Source organism: Rosa chinensis, chromosome 5 (assembly GCF_002994745.2).
Source record: "Rosa chinensis cultivar Old Blush chromosome 5, RchiOBHm-V2, whole genome shotgun sequence".
NCBI classification, from domain to species: Eukaryota; Viridiplantae; Streptophyta; class Magnoliopsida; order Rosales; family Rosaceae; genus Rosa; species Rosa chinensis.
The window spans coordinates 65,406,759-65,426,366 of NC_037092.1; the positions used below are offsets into that span (position 1 = coordinate 65,406,759).

General features: G+C 40.7%; 1 long non-coding RNA gene across 1 annotated transcript; it reads left to right on the forward strand.

The window, feature by feature from the left end:
* Nucleotides 1-9,584: 9,584 nt before the first annotated feature.
* LOC121049606 lies at nt 9,585-11,708 on the forward strand. The gene is made up of 4 exons (XR_005800867.1): nt 9,585-10,098; nt 11,066-11,171; nt 11,260-11,328; nt 11,523-11,708. It is a non-coding gene; the product is annotated as an uncharacterized LOC121049606 (long non-coding RNA).
* The last annotated feature ends 7,900 nt before the right edge of the window (nt 11,709-19,608 follow it).

The window sequence follows — 19,608 nt, forward strand, 5'->3', positions numbered from 1 at the left end:
GACTTCTCTGCTGGGCGAGTTTACTTCTCAGTTGGACGAGCTTCCACCGCCGGCCTTCCACCTCCGCTGGACTGTTCACCGCTGCGCTTCACCTCCGCCGGCAAAACTCCGCTCTAACTCCAGCAGGCTTCCGTCAAGCGGACTGTACACCGCTAGGCACCGCCACCAAGCTCTACTGCTACCTCCAGTAGGCCATCAGTAGACATCTCGGCTCGTTGCTTAGCCTCTGCCAAGCGAGCACCACCATACTGTGCACCGCCGACTGTATACCGCCGAACTACCATCAAACAGGTTGCAGTCCGGTCCAGGTCTCCACCACCCCCCGCTAACAAACAACATGGCTGGCCAACCACCGCCAGCGAAGCTCCGCTCCTCCAAACTTCCTCCGCTGGCCACCTCAGCTACCTAAAGCGTCCTCCGGACACCAAAACTCCGCCGAGCTCCAGGTCCGCTGCACTCCAGCACCGCCGAACTCGGATCCCCCGTCGAGCTCCAGGTCCGCTGCACTCCAGCACCACAGAACCCGGATCCTCCGCCGAGCTCCAGGTCCGCTGCACTCCATCTCCGCTAAACACCACTAGCGGAACCTCCAGCAACAGCTCTCAAAGACCCACTAGCACTCAGCGGCCAGCCAAGCATCTTCCACCGCCCAACTTCTTCCGCCGGCGAACACCACCGCTAGCTCTAGATGCTCACAGCCTTGACGGAGCATCAGTAAACTCCGCTGGTGTCCCAGGGCTCCGCCGGAAAGTTCGCTGAGCAACTCATCCGCCGAGCTGTGTCGGCGGCAGCGCCAAAAATCCTCCGCAGAACTCGAGCTCCGCTGTGCCGCTGACCAACATCTGCTCAACCAGCCAGATTTTCTTTGGGCACCCAACGATGCTCTTTACACCCAGGTTATTGATGCAGAGAACCTATTTTCTGAAGCATCTTCCCTCACCCTCCTCCGCGGGCATCCCTCTGGCCACTCTGCTGGGCAAACTCCATCACTCCCCGAACTCGGCAAAATCTGCAGAACTAGAATTCACACCTTGATCGGAGAGAAAGCTAAGTTCTCTTCTTTTTCATATGCAGTCGGGTTATATATATGCTGGGGTCGCACATTACTGCACATTCATACTCTGTGTCCAAAGCATAGCTTGACAGCAGTACACACCACGTGCCTGCACTTTGCATAACATCAATGCCACTTCGTCCTATAGAAAGCATACACGTCACACTCACCTCCATGAATAGTATTATATGCGTTTGTTGCTATGCAGGACTACCTCTATTTAGCCTCTTACACCATCACGTGTAGCTAACTGATAGAGACCCCTAGGCTCTAGATATTTCAATGCATGTGCAACTCCTTTAGACAAGTCAAAAGCATGCTTATTAAACAACCAAGGCTACATGACACATAGATCCCTCCATGATCTATTAAATTACACCAGCTTGCCTATTAAAATTGCATGGCTTAATTGCATGGCCTACAATTTGCCGCACATTCACGTGCCTGCCACATTGCTTATCATATAACTTTTTGGTTAATCAAATACAAACCACCAAGGCCACTTTTTTTTGTCCTCTTCTGCAAACTAGCTGCTGTGTATGACAAAGACTAGCTCATGATCCATGCTTAAGTTATCATATATATGCATTTGAGCTATACATCCATGCCTTCAATTTTTACAATTGAATTTCAATGTATTTCCTATTCTCCCAGCAAGAACAACTGATAGATCTCCCATAATGAACCTCACATGCCTAAATGGTCTTGTTATATCTATCAATTTCACATTCAAAATAGATGCACATATACATTTGTCGTCAAACTACCGCATTTGCTTATACACTTCGCTTAGAATGTTGTCAAAGTACATATGCAAATTATTTGTGTTGATTTTACGTACTCATGTCCTAATCATCTATTTTGTTTCAAGGAAATTCAACTATTTCCATCAACCATGCAAACCTCAACTACGAGTTGACGGGTATTATCGGAGTACTTTATCCGCCACAAGCAATAGACCGTCATGCTCGGCCAACTCCGCTAACCTCCAAATCGGCATAAGATAAGTCACTATATCTTACATTTTACGCTCTTTCAATTTGAGCTACCGCCATGCCAATACCATGCTTTTACTACTTCTAAGCATGCTTATGGAATATCACACTTGATATATCTTTACATGCTTCCATAACTTTTAAGCATGCCTACAACATTTCGTAGATTTGGCAACACTTTCTAGATCTCACATACTAGATATGCCATGCTTCACATACCGATCTCAATGATCCTTTAGCATATCTACAAAAAATGCAAAAATGATATTAGCATCCACATTACAAGTACATGCTATACACATATGCCATGCTTCTATTTTAATTGCAAAATTAAATAAACATGGGACACTCGAACAAAATATTATTACTTGCCCTATGTGTTTATCATTTTTCAAACCAAACCGCCAAGCGGTAAGGCAACGCCTCATAATGACAATGACCGCTACGCGGCATTGCAGTCAAGTTTCTCCTTCGAGAAAACAGCTAGGGACTAGTTAACACAGCCCACGGCAGCCATTGATCCGGCAGTTAACCCCGACGCTTGGGTATCTAAGATTGGGCTCGCTACCCAACACCCTCTGCTCCGCGCAGCTCCCCTCATCAAACAATTTTCCGACCATCCAGAGGTCTATAGCCAGGAGTGGGGGACTCCTCGCAGGGCCTGGCAGGGGCCCACCCGAAAGGGCAAAAGCGTCCGCTCCAACCAATTCTAGATGGACAACGCACTCGCACTAATTATGCTTGATATACGGCACAAAGCTACGCTTTGGTATCAACCCGCAAGAACACCCTCCTTGACTGGGGACTTCGGGGACTTGTACATACAGCCCAACATAATTAGCAACGGTCACGCTCATGCCTCAGGGCATCACCTTCGAGCTACCCGTTAATACCTTCCCGGCACCCCCGAGCTTCCGCTTATGCCTTCCCGGCACCCCGAGCTTCCGCTCATGCCTTCCCGGCAACCCACGAGCTTCCCGCTCATGCCTTCCCGGCACCCCGAGCTTCCGCTCATGCCTTCCCGGCACCCCGAGCTTCCGCTCATGCCTTCCTGGCACCCCGAGCTTCCGCTCATGCCTTCCCGGCAACCCTTGAGCTTCCGCTCATGCCTTCCCGGCAACCCTTGAGCTTCCGCTCATGCCTTCCCGGCACCCCGAGCTTTCCGCTCATGCCATCCCGGCACCCCCGAGCTTACCGCTCATGCCTTCCCGGCAATCCTCGAGCTTTACACTCATGTCTACTCGACACACTACACGTTAATGGAACATTGAATTTTTTTTACCATTTGTCGTTTACCGATTGCGACAAATCAAATTCTTTTCGCGTCCCATTAATACGAGAGACAACCAAACAAACGCAACCGTACTCGCGATCATCGTTCATGAGTTACAAATGCATACCTCCGCGGCGCTCATGCAACTTGCATCTCGCGAGCATAACCCCGTCAAACTCGACCTCGTTCGTCTCCTTGCGCGCGTCACGCATTTATCATATGCAATTCATTTGCTCACACGACCATATGCGCACTATTACGCTCATATACGCCAACGCATATCAATGCAACTCACATTTGTTGCCCAATGCAACGAGCATTCTACATATGCCTGTTTTTTGTCTTTGTTGTGCAGGTTTACGAGTCCCTTCTTGCTTACGGAGTTCGGGGACTTGTAGGGGCTCCATACCGCCCGCTTACTTATGCTTGGTAACTTTGTGATTATAACTCCCCAACCAAGAAGCTCCTCTTACTCGGGGACTTCGGGGACTTGTACATACCTCCAACAATATGGAGTATTTACTACGTCACCAAGCATAAGTAACACCCTCTTTGGAACACCCACAAGCCATGGTGAGGCCCAACCGAGACATGCATCTTGTAGCCTTATGTTCAAGCTACGCTACGGTATCCGGAAGTGGCAAATCCGTCGCCGGGAAGCCACCTTTCCGGCCTTGCCAACATGCCTCCACAATATGCTTCTCTAGACTAGAATAGTAGCTTTGAGTCCCACATCTAAGAAAATGTAAATGAGAGAGCCTCCTTCCCCTATAAAAGGAATGCCTCCTCCAACTCAAACATAACTCCATTACATCTCTTGTAATCTTGTTGGGCCGCAAGGCTCGACACACTAGTATAAGCTTTCAAGTGGACGTAGTTTCCCGCTAAGGCGGGAGACGAACCACTATACATCTCGTGTCATTCTCTCTCTCTCTCTCTTACTTATCATTAATTAGATCCCCACGGATCCAAACATTAACAGATATTTTTGGCTTGGATCCTTCTCGTTCGACGGATGCATGATCTAAGGGCATAGGAAAGTCCGCAATGATGAGAGGATTTAAACGACACCTGTCCGCTGCCGAATCGTGGCCAGAAGGAGGAGTTCCGGCCAGGTTATGCTTCTGGGCCGTCGGGTCATAAGAACGAGTTGATAGCTCTGGAATTCTCTGGAGTGATCTAGGTCGTTCAATCCGATCTACTCTTTTATATACCAACTCTTAAATGAATTTCGACGGCTCCAATCAAGCGGGGAATAATTTCAACAGCTTAGATCGCACTGAGATATTTTCTTTTTATTTAAAATGAATTTCCATAATTCATAACCCATAAACTACGAAAATTCATAATAAATAGCTCGAGTATTCAAATAATTTCCTGAAAATACTCACGGATTCACGACGTCATGTATCTTACCATCGAACCCTTAAATCAAGAAATTCACCTCTTCAAAAATTTTGAAAAATATTTTCGTGCACAATATTAATTACGAAGATCGTCAATTAACTCCCGAACAATCTCACCTTAGCTCGATAAATTTTTCAGGGCTCACATGGACGTTAGGCAACGATCCAAATTTTTGTACATTAGAGTTTCAAGGTTTGATTTGTGTCGATCCAACTATTAGATCGACTCCATTTTTCATTAGGATGTTAGAATCATTGAGTGGACGAAACTAGGGCTGCACACGGATTTGGTTGGATCGGTTTTGACTCTAAACTGTCTCTATACTAAAGTGAGCGTTTTAAGCATTTTAGACAACCGGTCATTAAAAAAAAAAAAAAAAGCTTAATCCGATCCAATCCAATCCAATTAAAGATGGTTTGGTTCGGTCGGTTAGGCGGTTTTAACATATATTATATTAATGTAGTAAAATTCAATCTAAATAATAAAAATTATATTAAATAAGCATAATCTAAATTTAAAATAGAATAATCAAATCCAAAACCAATATTCAAAAACCAAAATCTAGAATAGATTCAAAGTGATTGACTTATTTGATGGCTTAGCTATAAATACTAGCTTAATATAGTAGTATTAAAGGTTAGAGAATGAGAGATTGAGATATGTGATATGAGATGATCAAATTAATCGCAGCGATTATATATTAGACTTCTAGGCCTTTGGGCATTGGATTCGATATGGTAGTATATCATTTGAGAATAAAGTTATAATTGGATATTTAAAACTTACTTAGAATAACTAGACAAATGAATATATATATATATATATAAATATATACATATATACAAATTTAAAACTTTTTCTTATTACATTTCAAACATACTGGTCGGTTCGGGTTCCGCGGTTTAAGCAAAAGAGAAACCAAACCAACCCAATTCATCAATGGTTTGGTTCGGTATTGAACCGGCTTTCAATTTTTAAAGTTTAAAAACCTTAACCAAACTATATTTACTGGTCGATTTTGACCGGTTTGGCCGGTTTGTACCTTGCTTTGCACACCCCTAGATGAAACCCTGAAAGTTTGAACCAATTCTGATGTGACTTCAAATTTTTGGGATTTTCGATGAATTAGTAAAAGAAGGTCTCGATGTTTCTCGGTTTCATTTTAACTGCGAAGTTAGTTTTTGATCCTCTGGTAGGTTGTTTGGGAATTATCATTTTGTACAGGACATGAGTCTTGCACGATGAGGAATTCAACTAACGGCAAAATAAGCCTTTTCACTGTGAGTGGACATTTGTTTCTAAATTATTATGCAAGCAGTATTATTTTCTGAATATTAAGTTTTCATATTGATTTAAATTGATAATGGATGAAGTTTAATATCCAATTTTTTATTTATTTATTGATTTCCATAAATTGAAGATTTATCGGCATTGAGTTCATTTTGAGTTATGGGGTATTCTTAGAGTTTTTGCCGATACTTGAGTTATTGGATTATTGAGAATTTCATGAAAGTGGGGATTTAAATATTTGAGTTTAAATAGTTTATCGAGATTTCATGAATTTTGCTTTCGATAATTCATTGATGAATTACGAAGTTAATAATGAGTTTCCTTTCAGAAAGTTTTTTTGTTTTTTATTTACCGAGCAATTTGAATTACGAGCTACTAAAAGTTTATTTCGGAAAGATGATGACCTAAAAATTATGAGAATTTATGAGTTCTGATGCGTTATCTAGTCAGCAAAACCCTTTAGTCATCTCCTCATAGTATTCAGGTCGGTGGTACCCTCCGATACGTTATTTGGTCGACAATAATCTCTAGATAGCATGAGATGGTTAGTCGGCAGTACTCTAGCAATCACCTTCTCGTATTCCCGTCGATAATACCCTCTGATGCATCACCTGGTTGACAGTATCCTCCAGGTGGCATGAGATAACTAATACCATATAGTATTTTAAATGAGACGATTTACAGTATATTCTAAGATTTCAGTATCAAAGAACGATTAAAAGTATTTTCACGAGACCTTATTGTGAGATCTGAAACAATTTTTCTTGAGATACCTATATCAGTTTACGAGATCATTTGTACTAGTGATGTGATTAGAAGTATCTTATCGAATTTGCATTGCGTGCTCGGTTTTTAAGAGATTAAAATTGGGAAAGCGTTAAATTTTGTTTTATTTCCTTGAAATTATTTAGTTTTCGTCCACTCACTCTAACAATTTTCAATATTTTTCCCTGGGCTTTTTGGTTTTTTGTGCCTAGTCTACAAAATTATATGAGGTCGGGTGTGCATAGGAGTCAAGGCATAATGTCCACCATTTCCGACTTAGTCGTAGGTTATAAGTTTAACCTACTTGTATCTTATTTCAGATGTTTGCCTAGATTACTCTATTTTCAGTTGTAATAGTAGAAATTTGAGACTCGAGATTTGAGTTTAAATTTCTTTTATATTACTTGGTGGAAGTTGAATATTTGAGGAGAGCAAGCAGGCTCGTTATAGTTGGAATTGTGGTTGGAAATGTTAAAAGTGTTTCTTTTGTTTTCATAGGTTTGGGTAGTCTATTTTTTCTGCCAAACTTTTTGTAGAATTTCTTTTGAGGTGGGCTCTGCATGGATTGGCCTTACCTAGCTGCAGTCTTCGTGCTATGTAACTACGTGAGTAAATGTGAAAGTGAGGTGACGATGATTTTTTTTATGATTTTCTTAATATTTGCATAAAGTAAATAACGAAAAATAGACGACGACAAATAAATAGCATAAAAGAAAGTGCAATAAGCATGTAAACCACGGGAAATAAAGTGCAGCAGAGTAACAAGTGAAAAGATAAATTGTTTGAATGTAAAAAACGGTAAGGTAAAGTGCAAGAAAGATAAATACTGGTAAAGAAAAGAGATAAGATAAAACACGTAAAGACTGATAATTGTTGTTGAAATGTTGAAATGTATTGAGACAAAAGTATGAAGTCGCGTAGAGAATTTGGTCGAGGACCACTAACAGAGATGCCTATGTCCTCTTTATAGTGAAAGATACGTTGCTGAATAAAGGAAAAGATACAATCTTGGTTGTAACTGTCGATCAAGACCTTATTGATTGCATGAATTCAAAGTTGAGAATCATTACGCGGTTCCATACATTTGAATGCAATAACAACTAACTTGGGATGAAAACTCATAACTGTGCATTTAATTTCCGCGGCTTTTAAATATCCTAAATCATGCTAACATCCGCATCTAATGACCTTTATGAACTTGACTAACACCATTCAATCGCGGCCAATCATTACGCCATGGGCATTCAATAGCGGTCATCCATTATGTGTTGCGGCTATTCAACCGCAGTCATTCAGCCGCGGTCATTCAACCGTGGTCCCTACGCACTTCATTCACTAAATTCACAAAAATAGCTTTTGTGTGGGCCATGTAAGTGGCCTAAACCACCTGTCTACCACGTGGGCTTGCCAAATTTAGGTTCAAACAGAGCCGTCCCAGTCCCTTGATCTTCGGCGAAAATGCCGAGTGATTGAGGGACTACAGGTCAATGTTGCGAGCTTATTTGACTAAAGGTCCGTTAAGCTTCTTGCCTAATTCAGACGGTGATTTTGAAGTGGAGAAACCCTAGCTACTGGTTTGGTTGGGTATGAGAGGAATTGAGATGGGAGAGAAGAGAGAGAATGGAGAGATGGAGAAAGACGGGAAGAGAGAGAGAGAGAGAGAGAGAGAGAGAAAAGGATTAAAGAGCGAACCTAAGAGTGCCAAAAATCCCGCTCAACCGATGTAAGGAAATGAAAAGCAAATACAAAGACTTTTAATGTTTTTATATTTTAACAAACAAAATGCAAGGAATTTATGAGTTCTTGGCATTATCTCCAAGCTAAATGCAAGGACTTGTATAATTCTTGGTATTATCAAACCAAATGCAAGGAATTTTGACTCCTTGCATATACCCAAATTTCTTGTAGTGTCACTACAAAGGCTACTTGGCCTCGCCCTTAATGAAATCTCTAGGTGGACATAACATTGCCTCTTAGGCAAGGTGAACCACTATACATTATGTGTCATCTCTCTCTATCTTGCTTCATACTTAGTCTCAGGATTAAAACTAAAACAATAATGAGGTATCTAACACGATAACTTTTTGACAAGGTATTGAACAAAGCTCATAGCATAAAACAAACTACCTCATAGCTATGAACATCGCTAATGTCACATCTTTAAAAAGGATAACCAATGAAACTCACAGCATAAAAAAATTAATTAAAAATAAATAAACACTAGGCATTAAAGTTTTAAAACCTGAAAGTCATACCTACTAGATATTTTTATTTTTTGTCACCTAAAAGTTATGTGTTTTACCTAACTCCTACAGGCTAGCATAGGTATAATAGGTATCGTATAGTCGAACAAACCTCTATGTTAGCTATGCAACTAATGCAAACCAATAAATCTCATATCAATAAGGTATCTAAAAGTCAATACCTCTTTACCAAACAAAATGAGCGTACAAAATGTTTAGCCCACGAGGACAAAATAAACAAGTAAAAGAACTTTTGGCGAACAAAAGGAGTATTAGGCCTTTGTATTCGAATGTGCATCCGGGGAACGGAACAAACAATCATTTGTAGTAGTATCGCAAGTGCTCCATGTTCCATGGATGCTTGGACACTTGGTCGTCCTTGTTTTGCAGATAGAATGTTCCCGGGCTCCCCACCTCCACAATTTGGTATGGACCTTCCCAAGTTGGCTAGAAATGTTATGTTTCATACCTTAGTTTACCTGTTTACTAGTCATTAAGGCGGTAAACAATTAAAATCTTTAGTTTTACATTCATTCTGATTTTAGGGGACCGAAAAGTTGACTTTTTATTCAGTTCAGTTTCTGAGGAAAGTCCATTCTCAAAAGTAAAAGAGCGCATCGATACGAGTTCGTGGATATGTGTTACGTAAAAATTGAAGTTTGTATAAAAAGATACAGTCTACTAAAATTTAAATTTTTCGTCGGAGTTCGGGGACAAAATTGACTTTTCAGTCAATGCTTTAAATAAGGGACCCCCTAGCTGTTTAACAACCCCCGGGGGGGATAACCCCTCATTTTCTCGACCAAAGACTGTTGGACTGGTCGGAAAATGACCTGCTCTTCACGGCCACCATAAGCTCCGATTCGCACTAGAGAACAAGTTTTGAAGCTAAAACGGCAGCCCGCTGTCGTAACCTCAACCCGCTTCGATCTCGGGAATCCGGCCATTTCAGCCGGAGCCACCACCCAAGATTTGAAGCCCTCTCCTTCGTGGTTGGAACCCATAGAGCCACTGGGGTCAATTCACACGGAGGACGATGAATCGAAGTTTGAAATTCCTAAAGCTTTGCAGGTATTTTCCGGCTTATACACTGTGAATTGGGTTGTGAACTAGTTGAGAATAGTGTTGGGTTTGTTATTGTGAACTATTTGGCGTAGGTTTCATGGCCTAATTCAGGGTCTGTACTGGTGGCGCATGGGGCCACGTCCACCTTTTCTGGCCTTGTGTTTTAACTGGTTAGATATCCAAACCCTGGAGACATGAAGAGAAAAAGAAAAATATAAGAATTGAAACCAAAAAGGAATTGGGGAAAACCAAGTTCAATTAAAAAGAGAAAAGAGAAAAGAGAAAAATAAAATACAACATGAATACATTTATGGAACCAAAATTAAGGCATACCTTTTGTTCGCGCTTCCATTTGAACAAACAAAATCTCTCGCTATGGTGATGAACTTCAACAGGTTTGTGCTACCCTCATTATGATTGTGGTAAGATGGTAGTAAGTGATAATTATTCTAGACTATTATCTCATAGTAAGCTGGTTCGGGCATTTCCCAACTTATTAATTTTGAGCTCTATCACTGTGGTAACAAGGACAACCTCTATTACTTTTATTTTTTCATTTTCCCATCAAGTTTCATTCCTTAAATTTTATGAGTTCAGCATACGTACAGGTGCACATGTTGTCATGCTTCTAGATTTTCTCTTTTCAATAAGCAATTTGATTAAGAGTTAGTATCATTGTTCCAAGGTTTCCACATACGGTTCTAATTTTTTTTTTTTGTTGGAAAATGGTTCTAATGTTTTCTAAGCTTCATATATCTATTTGTCATTTGAATGTTCAAATCTTTGTGTCCCATATTTTTGGATAATTTTGGTATCACGTTAAACAACAAGTCTGATAGTTCCTTTTCAAGGTATTTTTAGCAATTTATGCAAACTTTTGTTTCCTGTTTTGTTCCCATTCCACTAGATTTGGCACTGCAATTGTATTTTGTACGTTCACGAAAATGGGGATGTTTGCCTATCATAATTTCAGTAAAAAGGGGGAAGAGATAGATCAGAGAACAAACACAAGACTTGAGCAATGGAGAGGCACTGAATCCCTTAATTTGGTTGAATGGTGTTGTACTTACTGTTAGCTGGTGAGTTTTGTTTCTGTCAATAGTTCTGCAAAGTTCCTTTTTTTTTTGTTAGTCATTTTTTTTTTATATCTCTACTATTGGTTCTGAGGTGCTTGAAGGGTAAATTACTAACTGCCACACATAATAGGCCTTGAAGATCAAGCCTGTGCATTTGAAGGTATCTTAATTTTAATATGTTTCTGTATATTGTTCACATAGATGTAGAGTGAGTTAATTTTTTTTGTTCTTTTTCTTTTAATGGCTTTGTTTATAACGACAATATGATGACTAATGAGCTTAATTTGCCTTTTATTTTTGTAAGAGATCATGTTTTTCTGTAGTCAGCTTCTTAATACATCTTTGGTACTGCAGAATCATTTGGCTTTTAAAGTCCACAAGCTCTATGGAGTATGGAAAGTTATAACTTGGTTTAAAGGCTGTTTATTACAATTGGAGATTTTGTAATGCACACTACCACTTCAAAGTTTTGATTTATTCTTGTAGTTGACAATGGTTGATGATTACTTTTCCTTAACTTTATGGGAAATCAAGTTTCATGTGCCCGTGTGAATTTTGGTGCTTATAATAATAATGCCTTTTCAAGCATGATAAAAGTCCAGGTTTGCTTAAATACTTTACTCTTAGTACTATATTTTTTCTCAATTGTCTGTTTAGATTATCTTTGTCACATTAGCCTTTGCGGCCTTAATCTACTCGGAATCCGTGTATATATTTGCCCATGTTTTGGTTTAGTGAAGGTTCTTATAGTTGCTGCTTATTTTCTCAGGATCATGTGTTTCCTTGCATTTTGGATCTTTACTTGGGTTTCTAGAGCATTTTCTCAATTGTATTTGCATTTTGTTTTGTACTCTTACAGTTTCAGTTTTATGTTGACTATATTTGTTTTCATAAAAGGGCTCCTATTCTATTATACTTTGTTTTCCTTTATATATTAAAAAAAAATGGAGTAAGGGTTGCCGAGTATTATTGGAGTGTGTGGATGCTTTCCATCCCTATATACTTTCATCAATTTGAGAATATCAACAATCGATATTACTTGAGAGAAGTATGACGCACGAGACAATGATAAACAACAAAATTAAACGTATGCGCGAGCCCGGCCTTATATTGTTGATATCTAGAAAAGCATGAAGACATGTCGTATTTGTTCCTTTTATTAACAACTTGTTGGTTATTCTATCACTATGCCAAAAAACGAATCAGACAACACAATTCCAACAACAGCAAAAATTTTAACTGTTGTCTGATACAATCAGACGACAGCAAGAATTATTCTGTTGTCCAAATTTTTGATTCAGTCAACAGTTATTACATTGTTGTTGTGCAATTGTTATTCAGACAATGGTTATATTTTGATGTTGTTTGAGTGAGTTATTTCAGACAACAGTTATTATGTTAGCTGTTGTGCAATTACTATTGAGACAATTGTGGTACTTTGATGTTGTCTGATCGATTTAATTCAGACAACAGTTGTTTTTTGCTGCTTTATTATGTTGTATAACTATCTTTCAATCATTAGCTTCAGACAACAGTTATATATTGATACTTTACTGTTGTGTAATTACTATTTAGACAATTGTTGAGTTTTGATGTTGTCTGACTGATTTTATTCAGACGACAATTATTTACTGCTACTTTATTATGTTGTGCAACTTCCTTTAGACAATGACATCCGACAATAGCTATTTATTGATGCTTTAATCTGTTGTGGAACTCTGATTCAGACAATGGCTATGAATTTATGTTGTCTGAGTTCCACACTTAGCCATAACTCAATTTTTCGATTCCCTCCATCGACTTTGCCCACCTATTTTTTGGCCAAAACTTAAATTTCCCCCTTTTCACAAAACTCCTCATTTTATCTTGGAGAAAAAATTTTCCACCTCTCTCCTCTCAGAGGCCTAGCTCCACAGCTCCTGTGCTCTCTACCTCTCTCTTCTCTCGACTTTGCCCGCCTCAGCACATCAAAACGACGAAACCTAAACTGCAGTCACCATCTCTCCTCTCTGTCTCTAGTCTCTCCAGCACGGGCCCTCTCCCTCTCAACCTCTCTCCTCAGTCGTCTATGGCCCTCGCTCTCCTCAACAGTGACTGCGGTGACGGTAAGTCGAATTGTTGATCGATTTGTCTGATTGTCTCTCAAACCCAAAAACTTTATTCATTTTACTTTTTGGGTTTTCATTTTTTGATCGATCTGTCTCTCCTGATTAGTTTAAATTGAGATGGGTTCATGAAGCGGCTCCCTCCAACTAGTTCGCGAGCTCTCCGACTACCAGTATAGTCCTTTTAATCCTCATATGTCCCTCTCTCAAAAACTTGATCTGTCCTTGAAATTTCTTTTGTTTTTTTTTATTTGATTGATTCGATCTGTCATGATTCATTCGGTTGATTTGAGGTGTGAAACAATGGATTTCTTTATGCTTTTGGGTGTCTGATATATCAATTTGTTGATTGGTATACTTGTATTTCTTCTGCTTTGTTCAAAATTGTGGACTGTTTCGGCTTGTGTAACCAAAGATCAAATCTTTGTTCGATTAGATTGATGGAAGACTATGTTGAAGACTCTAATGGCTTTAGTGGTGAGTAGAGGTGGCAAACGGGCCGGGCCGGGCCGACCCATTTATTATCGTGTCGGGCTCTTGCCGGCCCATTTACTTAAACATTAAGCCCGACCCGACCCATGGCCCGAGCCCATATCGTGCTGGGCCGTGCTCGTGCAGGGTCAATAACGGGCCGTGCTCGTGCTTACCCACTATAAAGCACGATTTTAAAATCTTAATTTGAACAAATAAAAATTAATTTTATTTAACTATTTAGAAAATTAAAATAAATTAAGTTCTACAACGTTTTTCTTAATCTTAGCTTTTTAAGATTAGATTTCTAATAATTTTTTATATTCCACTATAAGAAAGAAAGAAAGAAAAAAAAACTCAAAATATATTGTTTTTAGTATATTATTGTGAGATTAATCTTTATTAATATAATGAAGATTTAGTATCTATTATTCTTTCCTTCATTCTATAGTTGTATTATTATGAGATTAGTCTTTATTAATAAACATATATTTGTTTTAGGGAATCAGAAATTGAGAGATAATCGCTGTGTATTCTCATTGATAATAGGGGCCTCTTTATATAGAGGATTACAATGCATAGAATCTCAATCATACAAGGAAAGTAATTCTACATTGATTAGGATTCTAGATCCTTCTAATTAAATCCTATTACCACTAGGTCAAGTAACCTAGAGTTTGGGCTAAACACAAATTAGGTTTTCCTTGAACACTCCCCCTTGTGTTGCCCAAACGCGGTGCTTCTCTCGTTGCCTCGTTAAAAACCTTGCCGAGTAACAAAAACCCAGTGGGACAAAAATAACCTCGGTCAAAGGGGAAAAAGAGCACAACACACCCTTCACTATTCGAGACGAACATGTAGACATCTCCCCCTGATGTCTGCGCCTCCCTCTGATGACTACGATCATGGGAGTTCAGATAATTTCCGCAAGTCAATTCTTGCCACATGTTTCTCGAATGTGGATTTGAGCAATAACTTAGTAAACAAGTCTGCCTCACTGTCCTCAGATCGAACCTAATTCACTTTGATCTCGAGGAGAGCCTGTTGTTGCTGATTAAGCTTGGTTTTGTCTCTTTTGATGTAGCCTTGCCTCATTTGTTCAAAACAAGCAACATTATCCTAAATGCTCGTAGGCTCATCTGTGGTAGACTTCAAACCACAATTGCTTCGAACATGCGTAATGATGGATCCAATCCATATACATTCACGAACCACTTCGTGAAGAGCAATGATCTCTACATTGTTCGAAGATATAGCGACTAGGGTCTATTCTATAGACCTCCAAGATGTCACGGTCTTTTCCCATGGTGAACACTTAACCGGATTGGGAATGACCTTTGTGTGGGTCAGAGAGATACCCAACATCAGCAAAACCTTCCAAAACACATGTCTTTTTGGGATGGGGATAGTGGACGCAGGCCAGTGTTGGCGGCGTACCTGGTGTGTGATGGGTCCGAATCCATCATCTCTTTGTAGGGATAGAACAAGCCCATATCACTCATACATCTCAAGTATCGAAAGATATCTTTTACACCAATCCAATGGGGTTGCGTTGGCGCAGAGCTATATCTAGCTAACAAGTTCACAACATATGAGATGTCCGGTCTTGTGCATTGGGATAAGTACAATAATGCGCCTATTGTACTAAGTAAGGCACTTCTGCCTTTAGCACATCTTCGTCATCATCCTTTCGACGAAGAGGATTCTTTTCAGGATCAAGACTATGGACGATCATGGGGGTGCTTGAAGGCTTGACCTTGTCAAAATGCTTAAACATCTATCGACACGATGCTCAAGTTCTAAACCGAGACATAATCATGTTCTTCCAAAATCCTTCATCTCAAACTACGGATTTCAAGTGTTCAGCGGTTTCCCTTAACTCTTTAAGGGCTTCTAATGAAGATCATGTCCAACATGAACAGCGATAGAATCCGAAACTTGTCATAGAAACGCGTGGGCATATCCCTTCCCAATCAAGTAGTCACATTAGTGAGCGTTTCAACCTTATTGTAAACGCGCTCTATGGTCTAGAACCTCTTGACTTGGGTAAATGAAGTTTGCCATGAACCTTCATGTATATTCCGTATCTAGATCCCTATAGAGATACGTAGTGACCACATTTGTAAGCTGCATGTTCAGTTATTTGGAAACTACCAAACTGACAAGGTAGTGGAGTGCAATGACATCCATTACGAGAGAATATGTCTCATCGTAGTTGATTCCAGGGCGTTTTGTGAGAAGCCTTGCGCCATAAGGAGAGATTACCATCTCTTTTTCTCACTACACTTTCTAACAAAGACCCATCAGTCAACAAGTTCTATGTTAGGAGGTGTTGGCATTTCTAGCTCGAAAACCTTCCTCTTTATTAGAGAATCCATCTTAACCTGGATCGCATCTTTCCATTTAGGCCAAAACTCTCTACGTTGGCATTCATTCATCAACGGAGCGTGGTTCGATATCATCTGACTCAATGAACTCATGCGCAACGAAATACGCAACTACATCATCAATTATGATGGAGTTTCTATCCCACGTCTCATGTACACTAGTGTAAGTTTCATAGAGCTCTATATTCTCAGGAATAGGTTCTGACGTTGATGTGTCCCCCAACGATAACCATAACCTGGAAGATTCTCATGAGGCGGATTTTGAGTGTCGATGATTCAAGGATTGGTTTGTGCCAATGTATCCTTCGAACCCACGGGCCTCCCACGCATCCTAGCTGGGGCCATGGCCTGTAACGCCAGAGTGCCACTCTCTTTGGCATTGGCGCCATGCCTACCTCCATGTAGGGTGGCGCTACGTCCTCTCGTAGGGACGTCCTTCCTTGCAGGCATGTTTGCAGCATATTTGTGTGATCTCGTCACTTTAATAGGGATCAGGATGAGACATGGTGGGGACAGACCACGGCAATTCCTGTCGTTCCTGTTGAACATATGTGTTCTTATCTCCCCCGAACTATGGGAAGACTGTCTTATCAAAGTGACAACCCGCAAATCTAGCGGTAAAGAGATCGCCTTGCAAGGGCAGTAAGTGGCGGACGATTGTTGGAGTCTCAAATCCAACGTAGTTGCCCATTCGTCTGTAAGGACCCATCATAGAGCGCTGTGGCGGCGCAATTAGCACAAAAATGGCTCACTCAAATGTGCGTAAGTACAAAAGACGTGTACCCAGTCACTAGCTGTAACGCAGAGGTACATTGAGTGGCGGTAGGTCGTAGACGAATTAGCATAGCTGCATGCGATATCGCATCACCCCAAGGGGATGTAAGAAGATTGGTGCGCATTACCAATGTTCGGACTACCATCGTAGTCGTTTCCGCGAGACCAATTGGGTGTGTACATGGGAATGTGATGTCCAACATCAAGCCCATTGCAATATCCATCGAAAGTCTTTCGATGTAAACTCTCTAGCATAGTCAAATCTAATTGACTGAATAGGATGATCTGGGGAGTGAGCCCGTTGTCATATGATATGTGCTAGGAGTGTAGCATAAGCAGCATTTCAAGTGGACAATGGCACAACACGTGACCAGCGTGTTTGCGTGTCAACCAACATCATGAGATATTTAAACGTCCGCAAGTTGGTTGAACTAGTCCACAAAATCCCTAAGGATTCTATGTAAGAACATAATGAGTATTTTCATAACCTTTGCAGAGGACAGTCTCAGTCCTAAGTTCCCTAAGGAACGGGCTTTGTAAAAACGAGCGAGAGGCTTTAGAAGCAACCAATGAGGATTTTGGTTGGGCCTGAGAGTCTAAAACGCTATTTGAAGCAAGTTGGTGATTGCAGCATCACCTGCGGCGCCATCACCATGATGGACGCCATGGAACGCCATCCATGGCATCATGGATAGGGACTACGCCAGCCCTAGGCTAGTGGTGGACGGAGGCGATGCCCTAGGCAGCAGCGTCGGTCACACTTAGTCCAAGAATCAACTTTTGATTCATGCTTCATTTCGCTCGAGAGAAAAGATGTCCATGTGAAGTCTTTAGTAGACGGATCATCATATCATGACCAGGATGACCTATCCTGTCGTGACAAAGCCAATATGTGTCTAAATCCAAGAGATCTTCTCTCATAACTTTTATTGGATTAATAGCTCGAATAGTGACATAGAGTCCACTAGAGAGACACATAAACTTCTTTAAGATACGTCTTTGTTCGCAATCATTAGAGGTATTGCAAAGGAACTCATTTCCGTTCTCTACATGCATTTTTGCATGTAATTCGTTGGCTATTCATAGGGTACGATTTGCCCTAAGAGCGTAGAGAGTTTCTGTGACAGCTGTAATCAAGGTGCCATTTGGCAAGTGGAACTTGGGCTATTCCATGTCCTTGAATTAATACTGATGGCCCAGCCATCGTAGTCACAAAGTCATATGCTCAGAATCAAAATGGAGTCATAATGAAAAGAACTCGAAATTTTATTCATAAGCCAACAGAGTACATCATTGTCTCTTAACCATTAGGAGAATCTAATCCAAATGCTAGCTAATGCAAAACAATGGTAGTCGTCTAACTTCTTTCGGTAATTCTAAAATAAATGTGACCAGGTGAGTAGGGAGATGTCGGTGGAGCAAGGCTCACTTAAGTACCACTAATCTCAAAACCTTCCTAGACATCACACTTACTGTGGGTGAGCCTACTTTGAAGAAAGACTAAACCATTGGCATTTACTACAAAGTATATGGCAATTGCCTATTACATCTCTTGGAAAAATAAAGACTTAAACAGAATTGGCGATCTATTGATCCTAGCCAGATTTGTAGTCTCCAACCCTTCACTTTAGATCATCTTCTTGATCTTCTTGTTCCACATAGTGAGCTTCTCTTGCTTCACAATATGCTTTGTAGGCGGTGACAAGTTCTTCACGAGCTCTACAAATGTGTGCCCAATGATCAGACACTCCACATCGAGAACATACATCTCTTTGCTCGAACTCCATTGATTGAGGCGCTTTGAAACCGTCATTTAGATGGCTCTTAGTGTTGGTGGCGCCACCAACATGGCCAGAGGCGTTGCCTCCCTCTCTCTTTCCACATTTACCTCTTCGGTTCCGTGTTCACCTATTTTGGCGGTTACCTTCCCAAGTAGAGCGATTATATGGATCAGAATGTCCAGAAGTATACCTAATATTAGGGTTTCGCTCTTGGCGCCCTCTCTTAGAGGTGCGACTATAATTGGATTCCGGAATATGCTCTGTTTCCACGGATCTTGAATTATAGTTCTTCACAAGGATATTGTCATGCTTTTCAGCGACATTCATAGCTCCAATGAGCTCATGAAACCTTGTGATCCGTCTTGCATTAACATCGATTCGATAGTTCTTAGCAACCATCAATACAGAGACGGGAAAGGTAGAGAGAGTCTTCTCAATCATCATCGCATCTGTGATCTCTTTACCACAGAATTCCATTAAGGATTTAATGCGAAGTGCTTCCGAGTTATAGTCAAGAACTGACTTGAAATCACAGAAGTGGAGGCTATGCCATCTCACTTCTAGGTCAGGAAGCAAGGAGTCACGGACGTTGCCAAATCTTTCTTCGAGTGAGACCCACAGCCTTCTGGGGTCTTCTTCATTCATACACTTGTACTGGAGCGAATCATCCATATGACGAGTCATTAGGATGATGGCTTTCGCCTTATTTGCCTCTAAGGCTGCTCTATTTGCTTCCAAAGCTTGAGCTTGCTCAATAGTTATCACGTCCTGGCTAGGCTCAAGAATCATATCCAGGATTCCATCAGCCTTGAGATGCTGGCGGATATCACGAACCCACCTGTGATATCCAGAGCCAGTTGTTCCCAATGGAGCAAAGTCCAATTTGTTCAGGTTACTCATCCTGAAAGAGAACAAGAAATTA